We start from the raw sequence: 15977 nt of genomic DNA on the forward strand, positions 1-15977 counted from the left end.
TGTTTTATGACTGCATGAGATGATTGTGTATTCCCATGGGCCTCTTGTTTAATTTTCAAATTTACCTCATTACCGGTATATTTCGATATTAGCATGGACTTAGATTTGATCTAAGTTAATATTTTAATTCTGATGATATTTCTGTCAACACATTGGCAGTTAAGAAAATTTTAATAGCTTTTTAATGATATTCAACGGACATTTTGACTGGTGATAGTTGTCGCTACAACACGTACGGACGTGGTAGATTTGGCATCAGAGGAAATATAGCTGTTCTTCTAAGACATCTGTCGGTGAATGTCGACATACTAACATTTCCTAATACTTTATTTACAAAAACATAAAAAGAACACCATATTGACAATTCATAACAAACGCAAGGTACTAAAATTAAATGATAACAACAATGTGAGTTATCAATGTGAAAATATTCAAAGACATGTAGCAAATAAAAAATAATTAAGATAGCCTTGACTAGTGTTCTTGTACTAAGAAACAATTAAGTGGTTTATTATCATAACTGGCTTTCTAGTGTTTTTTTTTTATTTCTGTGACGTTATGACCTGTCATATCTCATCTTAAAGCAAAATCTGGTTCGTGATTCAGATTTATTTCATCTTATACATGTTGTCATCTATATATAGCTAGGATTAGATGACGTCATGCTCGATATAAACATCAGCTAAACACTCCTGTTGTCACCATCACAGCTATAGCAACCATTGTGGAGTAGCTGGCCCATTGTACATCACCTGAAGAGGAGGCTGCTAGTATTATACTGTATCTTGGCGACCCTGTAACCAAACATTAAATACAAATGTTTAATCCACAGTGGCTAATGTATCTACATTTCCATAGGTCATAAAATGTAACATTGTGGACTAGACACATTCTGCACATCATAAAATGTTATATTTACATTTGCATGGCATTGTAACTAGATAACCTGTTTGACGAGAATTTAAATGAAATTCACCATGAGACACAATTCTCAGCCAATCAGCACGCGACATTACGATGTTCCACTAATTGAACAAAAACTGGACAATAAGGCGGAAATTTTCAATTACAAATATAATTTGTGAGTTAAAAAACATGAAATGCGGAGCCCGCTTCATGTTGTTTGCTTGCTAAGCTGGGTTATTCAAATATATCATAAATGCCATACAAAAACAGTTCCATGCTTAAATATCGAAGACTGGATACATTATGCAAATACAATTATTTTAAAGAAATAAAAATAAAAATAAAAAATAAAAATAAAAAAAAATCCAATGAGGACTAGACACATTTGCACATACAGTGTTACAGTGTGGTCTATACTCATTTCCAAACATACAATGTTACAGTGTGGACTATACACATTTCTACACATATAATGTTACAGTGTGGTCTATACTCATTTCTACACATACAATGTTACAGTGTGGTCTATACACATTTCTACGTATATAATGTTACAGTGTGGACTAAACACATTTCTACACATACAATTTTACAGTGTGATCTATACTAATTTCTACACATACAATGTTACAGTGTGGTCTATACTAATTTCTACCCATACAATGTTACGGTGTGGTCTATACTCATTTCTACACATACAATGTTACGGTGTGGTCTATTCACATTTCTACATATACAATGTTACAGTGTGGCCTATACTAATTTCCACACATACAATGTTACAGTGTGAACTATACACATTTCTACAAATACAATGTAACAGTGTGGACTATACACATTTCTACACATACAATGTTACAGTGTGGAGTATACACATTTACACACATACAATGTTACGGTGTGGTCTATACACATTTCTCCATATACAATGTTACAGTGTGGTCTATACTAATTCCCACACATACAATGTTACAGTGTGAACTATACACATTTCTACAAATACACTGTTACAGTGTGGTATATACACATTTCTACACATACAATGTTATAGTGTGGTCTATACTCATTTCTACACATACAATTTTACAGTGTGATCTATACTAATTTCTACACATACAATGTTACGGGGTGGTCTATACACATTTCTACATATACAATGTTACAGTGTGGCCTATACTAATTTCCACACATACAATGTTACAGTGTGGTCTATACACATTTCTATACATACAATGTTACAGTGTGGTCTATACACATTTCTACACATACAATGTAACAGTGTGGACTATACACATTTCCACACATTCTATACTAATTTCTACACATACAATGTTACGGTTTGGTCTATACACATTTCTACATATACAATGTTACAGTGTGGTCTATACTAATTCCCACACATACAATGTTACAGTGTGAACTATACACATTTCTACAAATACAATGTAACAGTGTGGACTATACACATTTCTACACATACAATGTTACGGTGTGGGCTATACACATTTCTACATATACAATGTTACAGTGTGGCCTATACTAATTTCCACACATACAATGTTACTGTGTGGACTATACTAATACAGTGTGATCTACACTAATTTCCATACAAACAATGTTACGGTGTGGTCTATACACATTTCTCCATATACAATGTTACAGTGTGGTCTATACTAATTCCCACACATACAATGTTACAGTGTGAACTATACACATTTCTACAAATACACTGTTACAGTGTGGTATATACACATTTCTACACATACAATGTTATAGTGTGGTCTATACTCATTTCTACACATACAATTTTACAGTGTGATCTATACTAATTTCTACACATACAATGTTACAGTGTGGCCTATACTCATTTCTACACATACAATGTTATAGTGTGGTCTATACTCATTTCTACACATACAATGTTACGGTGTGGTCTATATTCATTTCTACACATACAATGTTACAGTGTGGTCTATACTCATTGCCACACATACAATGTTACAGTGTGGTCTAAACTCATTTCATACAATGTTACAGTGTGGTCTATACTAATTCCCACACATACAATGTTACAGTGTGAACTATACACATTTCTACAAATACACTGTTACAGTGTGGTATATACACATTTCTACACATACAATGTTATAGTGTGGTCTATACTCATTTCTACACATACGATGTTACAGTGTGGTCTATACACATTTCTATACATACAATGTTACAGTGTCGTCTATACACATTTCTACACATACAATGTAACAGTGTGGACTATACACATTTCCACACATTCTATACTAATTTCTACACATACAATGTTACGGTGTGGTCTATATTCATTTCTACACATACAATGTTACAGTGTGGCCTATACTCATTTCTACACATACAATGTTACGGTGTGGGCTATACACATTTCTACATATACAATGTTACAGTGTGGTCTATACTAATTTCCTCACATACAATGTTACAGTGTGAACTATACACATTTCTACAAATACAATGAAACAGTGTGGATTATACACATTTCCACACATACAATGTTACGGTGTGGTCTATACACATTTCTAGATGTACTATGTTACAGTGTGGTCTATACTAATTTCCACACATACAATATTACAGTGTGGTCTATACTAATTTCCACACGTACAATGTTACAGTGTGGACTATACACATTTCCACACATACAGTGTTACAGTGTGGTCTATACACATTTCTATACATACAATGTTACAGTGTCGTCTATACACATTTCTACACATACAATGTTACAGTGTGGACTATACATATTTCCACACATACAATGTTTCAGTGTGGTCTATACGCATTTCCACACATACAATGTTACGGTGTGGGCTATACACATTTCTACATATACAATGTTACAGTGTGGCCTATACTAATTTCCACACATACAATGTTACTGTGTGGACTATACTAATACAGTGTGATCTACACTAATTTCCATACAAACAATGTTACGGTGTGGTCTATACACATTTCTACACATACAATGTTACAGTGTGGACTATACATATTTCCACACATACAATGTTACAGTGTGGTCTAAACTCATTTCATACAATGTTACAGTGTGGTCTATACTAATTCCCACACATACAATGTTACAGTGTGAACTATACACATTTCTACAAATACACTGTTACAGTGTGGTATATACACATTTCTACACATACAATGTTATAGTGTGGTCTATACTCATTTCTACACATACAATGTTATAGTGTGGTCTATACTCATTTCTACACATACGATGTTACAGTGTGGTCTATACACATTTCTATACATACAATGTTACAGTGTCGTCTATACACATTTCTACACATACAATGTAACAGTGTGGACTATACACATTTCCACACATACAATGTTACAGTGTGGTCTATACTAATTTCTACACATACAATGTTACGGTGTGGTCTATACACATTTCTACATATACAATGTTACAGTGTGGTCTATACTAATTTCCACACATACAATGTTACAGTGTGAACTATACACATTTCTACAAATACAATGTAACAGTGTGGACTATACACATTTCCACACATACAATGTTACGGTGTGGTCTATACTAATTTCTACACATACAATGTTACGGTGTGGTCTATACTCATTTCTACACATACAATGTTACAGTGTGGTCTATACTAATTTCCACACATACAATGTTACAGTGTGGTCTATACACATTTCTACAAATACAATGTAACAGTGTGGACTATACACATTTCCACACATACACTGTTACGGTGTAAACTATACACATTTACACACATACAATGTTACGGTGTGGTCTATACACATTTCTACATATATAATGTTACAGTGTGGTCTATACTCATTCCTACACATACACTGTTACAGTGTGGTCTATACACATTTCTACACATACAATGTTATAGTGTAGTCTATACTCATTTCTACACATACAATGTCACAGTGTGGTCTATACTCATTTCTACACATACACTGTTACAGTGTGGTCTATACTAATTTCCACACATACAATGTTACGGTGTGGACTATACACATTTTTACACATACAATGTTACAGTGTGGACTATACTCATTTCCACACATACAATGTCACAGTGTGGACTATACACATGTCTACACATACAATTTTACAAAGTGGTCTATAATCATTTCCACACATACAATGTTACGGTGTGGTCCAATCCCAAATTTCCACACATACAATGTTACAGTGTGGTCTATACTCATTTCTACACATACAATGTTACAATGTGGACTATACACATTTCTACACGTACAATGTTACAGTGTGGTCTATACTCATTTCTAAACATACAATGTTACAGTGTGGTCTATACTAATTTCCACACATACAATGTTACTGTGTGGACTATACTAATTTCCACACATACAATGTTACAGTGTGGTCTAAACTCATTTCTACATATACACTGTTAAAGTGTGAACTACACACATTTCTACACATACACTGTTACGGTGTGGTCTATACACATTTCTACACATACAATGTTACAATGTGGTCTATACTAATTTCCACACATACAATGTTACGGTGTGGTCTTTACACATTTCTACACATACAATGTTACAGTGTGGTCTATACTCATTTCCACACATACAATGTTACGGTGCGGTCTATACTCATTTCTACAAATCCAATGTTACAGTGTGGTCTATACACATTTCTACACATACAATGTTACAGTGTGGTCTATACTCATTTCTACACATACAATGTTACAGTGTGGATTATACACATTTCTACACATACAATGGTACAGTGTGGACTAAACACATTTCTACACATCCAATGTTACAGTGTGGACTATACACATTTCTACACATACAATGTTACAGTGTGGATTATACACATTTCTACACATACAATGTTACAGTGGGTTCTATACACATTTCTACACATACAATGTTACAGTGTGGACTATACTCATTTCTACATATACAATGTCACAGTGTGGTCTATACACATTTCTACACATACAATGTTACAGTGTGGTCTATACACATTTCTACACATACAATGTTACAGTGTGGACTATACACATTTCTACACATACAATGTTACAGTGTGGTCTATACACATTTCTACACATACAATGTTACAGTGTGGACTATACACATTTCTACACATACAATGTTACAGTGTGGTCTATACACATTTCTACACATACAATGTTACAGTGTGGACTATACACATTTCTACACATACAATGTTACAGTGTGGTCTATACACATTTCTACACATACAATGTTACAGTGTGGACTATACACATTTCTACACATACAATGTTACAGTGTGGTCTATACACATTTCTACACATACAATGTTACAGTGTGGACTATACACATTTCTACACATACAATGTTACAGTGTGGTCTATACACATTTCTACACATACAATGTTACAGTGTGGACTATACACATTTCTACACATACAATGTTACAGTGTGGTCTATACACATTTCTACACATACAATGTTACAGTGTGGACTATACACATTTCTACACATACAATGTTACAGTGTGGTCTATACACATTTCTACACATACAATGTTACAGTGTGGACTATACACATTTCTACACATACAATGTTACAGTGTGGTCTATACACATTTCTACACATACAATGTTACAGTGTGGACTATACACATTTCTACACATACAATGTTACAGTGTGGTCTATACACATTTCTACACATACAATGTTACAGTGTGGACTATACACATTTCTACACATACAATGTTACAGTGTGGTCTATACACATTTCTACACATACAATGTTACAGTGTGGACTATACACATTTCTACACATACAATGTTACAGTGTGGTCTATACACATTTCTACACATACAATGTTACAGTGTGGACTATACACATTTCTACACATACAATGTTACAGTGTGGTCTATACACATTTCTACACATACAATGTTACAGTGTGGACTATACACATTTCTACACATACAATGTTACAGTGTGGTCTATACACATTTCTACACATACAATGTTACAGTGTGGACTATACACATTTCTACACATACAATGTTACAGTGTGGTCTATACACATTTCTACACATACAATGTTACAGTGTGGACTATACACATTTCTACACATACAATGTTACAGTGTGGTCTATACACATTTCTACACATACAATGTTACAGTGTGGACTATACACATTTCTACACATACAATGTTACAGTGTGGTCTATACACATTTCTACACATACAATGTTACAGTGTGGACTATACACATTTCTACACATACAATGTTACAGTGTGGTCTATACACATTTCTACACATACAATGTTACAGTGTGGACTATACACATTTCTACACATACAATGTTACAGTGTGGTCTATACACATTTCTACACATACAATGTTACAGTGTGGACTATACACATTTCTACACATACAATGTTACAGTGTGGTCTATACACATTTCTACACATACAATGTTACAGTGTGGACTATACACATTTCTACACATACAATGTTACAGTGTGGTCTATACACATTTCTACACATACAATGTTACAGTGTGGACTATACACATTTCTACACATACAATGTTACAGTGTGGTCTATACACATTTCTACACATACACTGTTACAGTGTGGACTATACACATTTCTATACATACAATGTTACAGTGTGGTCTATACACATTTCTACACATACAATGTTACAGTGTTGACTATACACATTTCTACACATACACTGTTGTAGTGTGGACAATACGTATTTCTACACATACACTGTTAAAGTGTGGTCTATACACATTTCTACACATACACTGTTACAGTGTGGACTATACTCATTTCTACACATACAATGTTACAGTGTGGTCTATACACATTTCTACACATCCAATGTTACAGTTTCGATTATACACCTTTCTACACATACAATTTTACAGTGTGGTCTATACACATTTCTACCCATCCAATGTTAAAGTGTGGTCTTTACACATTTCTATACATACAATGTAACTCTATACATATTTCTACACATCCAATGTTACAGTGGGGTCTATACACATTTCTACACATCCAATGTTACAGTGTGGACTATTCACATTTCTACACATAGAATGTTACAGTGTGGTCTATACACATTTCTACACATACAATTTTACAGTGTGGTCTATACACATTTCTACCCATCCAATGTTACAGTGTGGTCTTTACACATTTCTATACATACAATGTAACGGTGTGGACTATACACATTTCTACACATAGAATGTTACAGTGTGGTCTATACACATTTCTACATATACACTGTTACAGTGTGAACTATACTTATTTCTACACATACAATGTTACAGTGTGGTCTATACACATTTCTATACATACAATGTAACGGTGTGGTCTATACACATGACTATACACATTTCTTCCCCTACAATTTTACAGTGTGGTCTATACACATTTCTTCCCATCCAATGTTACAGTGTGGTCTTTACACATTTCTACACATACAATGTCACAGTGTGGACTATACACATTTCAGTGTGGTCTATACTAATTTCCACACATACAATGTTACGGTGTGGTCTATACACATTTCTACCCATCCAATGTTACAGTGTGGTCTATACACATTTCTATACATACAATGCAACGGTGTGGACTATACACATTTCTACATATACACTGCTACAGTGTGGACTATACACATTTCTTCCCCTACAATTTTACAGTGTGGTCTATAATTATTTCTGTACATACACTGTTACAGTGTGGAGGACTATACACATTTCTACACGTACAATGTTACAGTGTGGTCTATACACATTTCTACCCATACAATGTTACAGTGTGGTCTATACTAATTTCCACACATACAATGTTACAGTGTGAACTATACACATTTCTACACATACAATGTTGCAGTGTGGTCTATACATATTTCTACACATCCAATGTTACAGTGTTGAATATACACATTTCTACACATAGAATGGTACAGTGTGGTCTATACACATTTCTTCCCATCCAATGTTACAGTGTGGTCTATACACATTTCTACACATAGAATGTTACGGGGTGGTCTATACACATTTCTACACATACACTGTTGTAGTGTGGACTATACGTATTTCTACACATACACTGTTAAAGTGTGGTCTATACACATTTCTACATATACACTGCTACAGTGTGGACTATACACATTTCAGTGTGGTCTATACTAATTTCCACACATACAATGTAACAGTGTGGACTATAATAATTTCCACACATACAATGTTACAGTGTGGACTATACACATTTCAGTGTGGTCTATACTAATTTCCACACATACAATGTAACAGTGTGGACTATACTAATTTCCACTCATACAATGTTACGGTGTGGTCTCTACTCATTTCTACATATACACCGTTAAAGTGTGAACTATACACATTAGTGTGGAATATACACATTTCTATACATAGAATGTTACAGTTTGGTCTACACACATTTCTACACATACAATGTTACTGTGTGGTCTATACATATTTCTACACATCCAATGTTACAGTGTGGAATATACACATTTCTACACATAGAATGTTACAGTTTGGTCTATACACATTTCTACACATACAATGTTACAGTGGGGTCTATACACATTTCTACATATACACTGTTACAGTGTGGACTATACACATTTCTACACATACAATTTTACAGTGTGGTCTATAATTATTTCTATACATACACTGTTACAGTGTGGACTATACACATTTCTACACATAGAATGTTACAGTTTGGTCTATACACATTTCTACACATACACACATACAATTTTACAGTGTGGTCTATACACATTTCTATACATACAATGTAACGGTGTGGTCTATACACATTTCTACACATCCAATGTTACAGTGTGGACTATACACATTTCTCCACATACAATGTTACAGTGTGGTCGATACTAATTTCCACACATACAATGTAACAGTGTGGACTATACTAATTTCCACACATACAATGTTACGGTGTGGTCTCTACTCATTTCTACATATACACTGTTAAAGTGTGAACTATACACATTTCTACACATACAATGTTACGGTGTGGTCTTTACTAATTTCCACACATACAATGTTACAGTTTGGTCTATACACATTCCTACACATACAATGTTACAATGTGGTCTTTACTAATTTCCACACATACAATGTTACGGTGTGGTCTTTACACATTTCTACACATACAATGTTACAGTGTGGTCTATACTCATTTCCACACATACAATGTTACGGTGTGGTCTATACACATTTCTACACATACAATGTTACAGTGTGGACTATACACATTTCTACACATACAGTGTTACAGTGTGGTCTATACACATTTCTATTCATACACTGTTACAGTGTGGACTATACACATTTCTAGACATACAATGTTACAGTGTGGACTATACACATTTCTACACATACAATGTTACAGTGTGGACTATACACATTTCTACACATACACTGTTGTAGTGTGGACTATACGTATTTCTACACATACACTGTTAAAGTGTGGTCTATACACATTTCTACACATACAGTGTTACAGTGTGGACTATACTCATTTCTACACATACAATATTACAGTGTGGTCTATACACATTTCTACACATACACAGTTGTAGTGTGGACTATACGTATTTCTACACATACACTGTTAAAGTGTGGTCTATACTCATTTCTAAACATACAATGTTACAGTGTTGTCTATACTAATTTCCACACATACAATGTTACAGTGTGAACTATACTAATTTCCACACATACAATGTTACAGTGTGGTCTCTACTCATTTCTACATATACACCGTTAAAGTGTGAACTATACACATTTCTACACATACAATGTTACAGTGTGGGCTCTACTCATTTCTACATATAGACCGTTAAAGTGTGAACTATACACATTTCTACACATACAATGTTACAATGTGGTCTATACTAATTTCCACACATACAATGTTACGGTGTGGTCTATACTCATTTCCAAACATATAAAATGTTACGGTGTGGTCTATACACATTTCTACACATACAATTTTACAGTGTGGACTATACACATTTTTTCCCCTACAATTTTACAGTGTGGTCTTTACACATTTCTACCCATCCAATGTTACAGTGTGGACTTTACACATTTCTACACATGCAATGTCACAGTGTGGGCTATACACATTTCTTCCCCTACAATTTTACAGTGTGGTCTTTACACATTTCTACCCATCCAATGTTACAGTGTGGACTATACACATTTCTACACCTCCAATGTTACAGTGTGGACTTTACACATTTCTACACATGCAATGTCACAGTGTGGACTATACCCATTTTTTCCCCTACAATTTTACAGTGTGGTCTATACACATTATTTCTACACATCCAATGTTACAGTGGGGTCTATACCCATTTCTACACATAGAATGTTGCAGTGTGGTCTATACACATTTCGATACATACAATGTAACGGTGTGGTCTATGTGTGGTCGATACTAATTTCCACACATACAATGTTACGGTGCGGTCTATACTCATTTCCAAACATATAAAATGTTACGGTGTGGTCTATAATCATTTCCAAACATATAAAATGTTAGGGTGTGGTCTATACACATTTCTACCCATCCAATGTTACAGTGTGGTCTATACATATTTCTACACATCCAATGTTACAGTGGGGTCTATACACATTTCTACACATAGAATGTTACAGTGTGGTCTATACACATTTCTATACATGCAATGTAACGGTGTGGTCTATACACATTTCTACACATACAATGTTACAGTGTGGTCTATACACATTATTTCTACACATCCAATGTTACAGTGGGGTCTATACACATTTCTACATATACACTGTTACAGTGTGGACTATACACATTTCTACACATACAATGTTAAAGTGTGGTCGATACACATTTCTACACATACAGTGTTACAGTGTGGACTATACACATGTCTACACATACAATTTTACAGTGTGGTCTATAATCATTTCCACACATACAATGTTACGGTGTGGTCCAAACCCAAATTTCCCCACATACAATGTTACGGGGTGTCTATACACATTTCTACACATACACTGGTAAAGTGTGGTCTATACTAATTTCCACACATACAATGTCACAGGGTGGTCTATACTCATTTCCACACATACAATGTAACAGTGTGGTCTATAGACATTTCTACACATACAGTGGTACAGTGTGGACTATACTCATTTCTAAACATACAATGTTACATTGTGGTCTATACTCATTTCCACACATACAATGTGACAGTGTGGTCTATAATCATTCCCACACATACAATGTTAAAGTGTGGTCGATACACATTTCTACACAGTGTGGACTATACACATGTTCTATACACATTTCTGCACATACAATGTTACAGTGTGGTCTATACACATTTCTACACATACAGTGTTACAGTATGGTCTATACATATTTCTATACATACAATGTTACAGTGTGGTCTATACACATTTCTACACATACACAGTTGTAGTGTGGACTTTACGTATTTCTCCACATACCCTGTTAAAGTGTGGTCTATACTCATTTCTAAACATACAATGTTACAGTGTGGTCTATACTAATTTCCACACATACAATGTTACAGTGTTGACTATACACATTTCTACACAGTGTGGACTATACTCATTTCTACACATACAATATTACAGTGTGGTCTATAGACATTTCTACACATACACAGTTGTAGTGTGGACTTTACGTATTTCTACACATACACTGTTAAAGTGTGGTCTATACTCATTTCTAAACATACAATGTTACAGTGTGGTCTATACTCATTTCCACACATACAATGTTACAGTGTGGTCTCTACTCATTTCTACATATACACCGTTAAAGTGTGAACTATACACATTTCTACACATACAATGTTACAGTGTGGTCTATACTAATTTCCACACATACAATGTTACAGTGTGGTCTCTACTCATTTCTACATATACAATGTTACAATGTGGTCTATACTAATTTCTACACATACAATGTTACAGTGTGGTCTATACACATTTCTATACAAACACTGTTACAGTGTGGTCTATCCACATTTCTATACAAACACTGTTACAGTGTGGTCTATCAATGTTACAGTGTGGTCGCTACTCATTTCTACATATACAATGTTACAATGTGGTCTACACTAATTTCTACACATACAATGTCACAGTGTGGTCTATACAAATTTCTACACATATGATTTGACAGTGTGGTCTATACTCATTTCTACACATACAATGTCACAGAGTGGACTATACACATTTCTTCCCCTACAATTTTACAGTGTGGTCTATACATATTTCTACACATCCAATGTTACAGTGGGGTCTATACACATTTCTATACAAACACTGTTACAGTGTGGTCTATCAATGTTACAGTGTGGTCGCTACTCATTTCTACATATACAATGTTACAATGTTGTCTATACTAATTTCTACACATACAATGTGACAGTGTGGACTATACACATTTCTTCCCCTACAATTTTACAGTGTGGTCTATCAATGTTACAGTGTGGTCTCTACTCATTTCTACATATACAATGGTACAGTGTGGTCTATACCCATTTCTACATATACAATGGTACAATGTGGTCTATACTATTTTCTACACATACAATGTCACAGAGTGGACTATACACATTTCTAAATACAATGTTACAGTGTGGTCTATACACATTTCTACACATATGATTTTACAGTGTGGTCTATACACATTTCTACATATACAATGTTACAGTGTGGACTATACAAATTTCTACTCATACAATGTTACAGAGTGAAGACTTTTGTGGTTTTAAACACCAAAATGCCTTTGTATTCAAAGGGATAGTTGCTCTCAAGATAGCGGTATGAGGGTTTTTACCTGTCTTAGAAAAGATCATCAGAGGTTGTCTGATTGCGTTGAAGATCATCGAGTCGAGTTAAGAACTACATGTATTATCACAGTTTACCCAGAATTGCATGGCGCACATCAGCTTTTCATGTGAGAGATGTACTTACCTGGGAGTTGAATGAGGGCGTGGAATACTTTCAAGTCTAACGGAGGGGATGCAGTCAGTGTCTTGAGCAGCTGTACCTTGGAACTGCCGTCTTTTTTGGTCTGAAACAATCAACAAAACATACATTTGTTTATAAAATACGTAATTTTACAAACTTAAAATTTCGCCTGTCCCTATTTCAAGTAATTGTTTTATATGTTAGTCTTGCCTCACAACAACTGTCCAGGTATGTATCATTATTTAAGGAATGGTTTCATATTTTGGTCAGGTCCAAGTTGAGCAGGTGTTAATTGATAGATGACAAAGCAATGGTACATATAGATAGAAAATGGTTTCTTATATTCACTGTGGGCAATCATGTGACCTCTAGCGATTCAGTACCCCGAAAATGGCGGGCAAAAAAGCTGCAGCTCAAGGAACATTTTCAGATAAACTGACATAATCCTTTCTTTTATATAGAGATACATAGCCGAATCCAAAGCTGAAAATGATTTGGTTGGAGCAGGACAAGATTCAGTATCTACAACTGCATCGATTTCACAAACATTCGAGCACAACTTTTTAGCCGGTCCCAGTTTGGGTTTGGTCGTAATCACGGACACAAAGATTTGTAAAAGCGCCCAATTTGAGAATATCTCGTCTATTTATCACGTCTGTCGTTTGGTACAATGGTCGTATGATATATTACAGCTTATAATCAATCAACTCTCATTGACAATAATCCCATTTTGTTGCTTTACCTGAAATGATACCAAACACTAACGACATGACAGAGGATACCACGGATAAGAACAATAGAACGCTGCGCATATATTTTTTTCTTTTACTATCAATTACACACTTCTGTGTTTTTAGAACACTTAAAGAATTGAAAATGAGATGAATAACACTTTAATAACAAAAAAGTGATGCCCACCATGCGGGATTAGAAAAAACTATCCCCCGTCTTCAATTCTTTATATCTACAATTGAGATCCGTCATTTTGGTCAGCACAAATATAGCCGAAGACCAAACAGATTTAGCTGTTTATTTTCTTCAGTTTGAAAAAAAGATACCGTTATCACTTTATTAACGCCGTCATCAGCATCCTGAAAACAAAAGTCAAGTCATCTTCATGTGCCTCTTCGCTAAATGGCGACTAATGACCTTCTTGTAACACGGACCTGGAAATTTAAAGAGATGCGTTTCAGAAAACCTTATGATAATGTGATATATATAAAAGTAAAATATTAATACTGATGTATTATCTGATCAGCTAACACAAGCTTAATTTCCAAAACTCATCTGCATAGATTCGCCTACTTGTATTGTTGTCGACGTCATGGAAACATGTCACGGTCTATGGTCAGGTAATCAGATGAGTTTACCACCCATTTACTGTAAACAGCATTGCAAGATTTACCACTCATTTACTGTAAACAACATATCAAGGTTTACCACGTATTAACTGTAAAAAACATATCAAGGTTAACCAACAATTTACTGTAAACAACATATTAAGGTTTACCACCCTTTTACTGTTAACAACATATCAAGGTTTACCACCAATTTACTGTAAACAACATATTGAGGTTTACCACTCATTTACTGCAAACAACATAACAAGGTTTACCACCCATTTACTGCAAACAACATATCGAGGTTTACCACCCATTTACTGTAAACTATATATTAAGGTTTCCCAAAGATTTACTGTAAACAACATATTAAGGTTTACCACCCATTTACTGTAAACTATATATTAAGGTTTCCCAAAGATTTACTGTAAACAACATATCAAGGTTTACCACGTATTAACTGTAAAAAACATATCAAGGTTAACCATTAATTTACTGTAAACAACATATTAAGGTTTACCACCCTTTTACTGTACACCTCATATTAAGGCTTACCACCCATTTACTGTAAACTATATATCAAGGTTTACCACCAGTTTACTGTAAACCACATATTGAGGTT

At 34.6% G+C, this 15977-nt stretch overlaps 1 long non-coding RNA gene across 1 annotated transcript; it reads right to left on the reverse strand.

Annotated features, from left to right (window-relative positions):
• Nucleotides 1-309: 309 nt before the first annotated feature.
• On the reverse strand, nucleotides 310-14126 carry LOC110441142. Its single transcript, XR_002461833.1, has 2 exons — nucleotides 14019-14126; nucleotides 310-794 (listed from the first exon to the last, which is right to left on the reverse strand). It is a non-coding gene; the product is annotated as an uncharacterized LOC110441142 (long non-coding RNA).
• Nucleotides 14127-15977: the final 1851 nt, after the last annotated feature.

The sequence above is a fragment of the Mizuhopecten yessoensis genome, unplaced genomic scaffold (assembly GCF_002113885.1).
Source record: "Mizuhopecten yessoensis strain PY_sf001 unplaced genomic scaffold, ASM211388v2 scaffold715591, whole genome shotgun sequence".
NCBI classification, from domain to species: domain Eukaryota; kingdom Metazoa; phylum Mollusca; class Bivalvia; order Pectinida; family Pectinidae; genus Mizuhopecten; species Mizuhopecten yessoensis.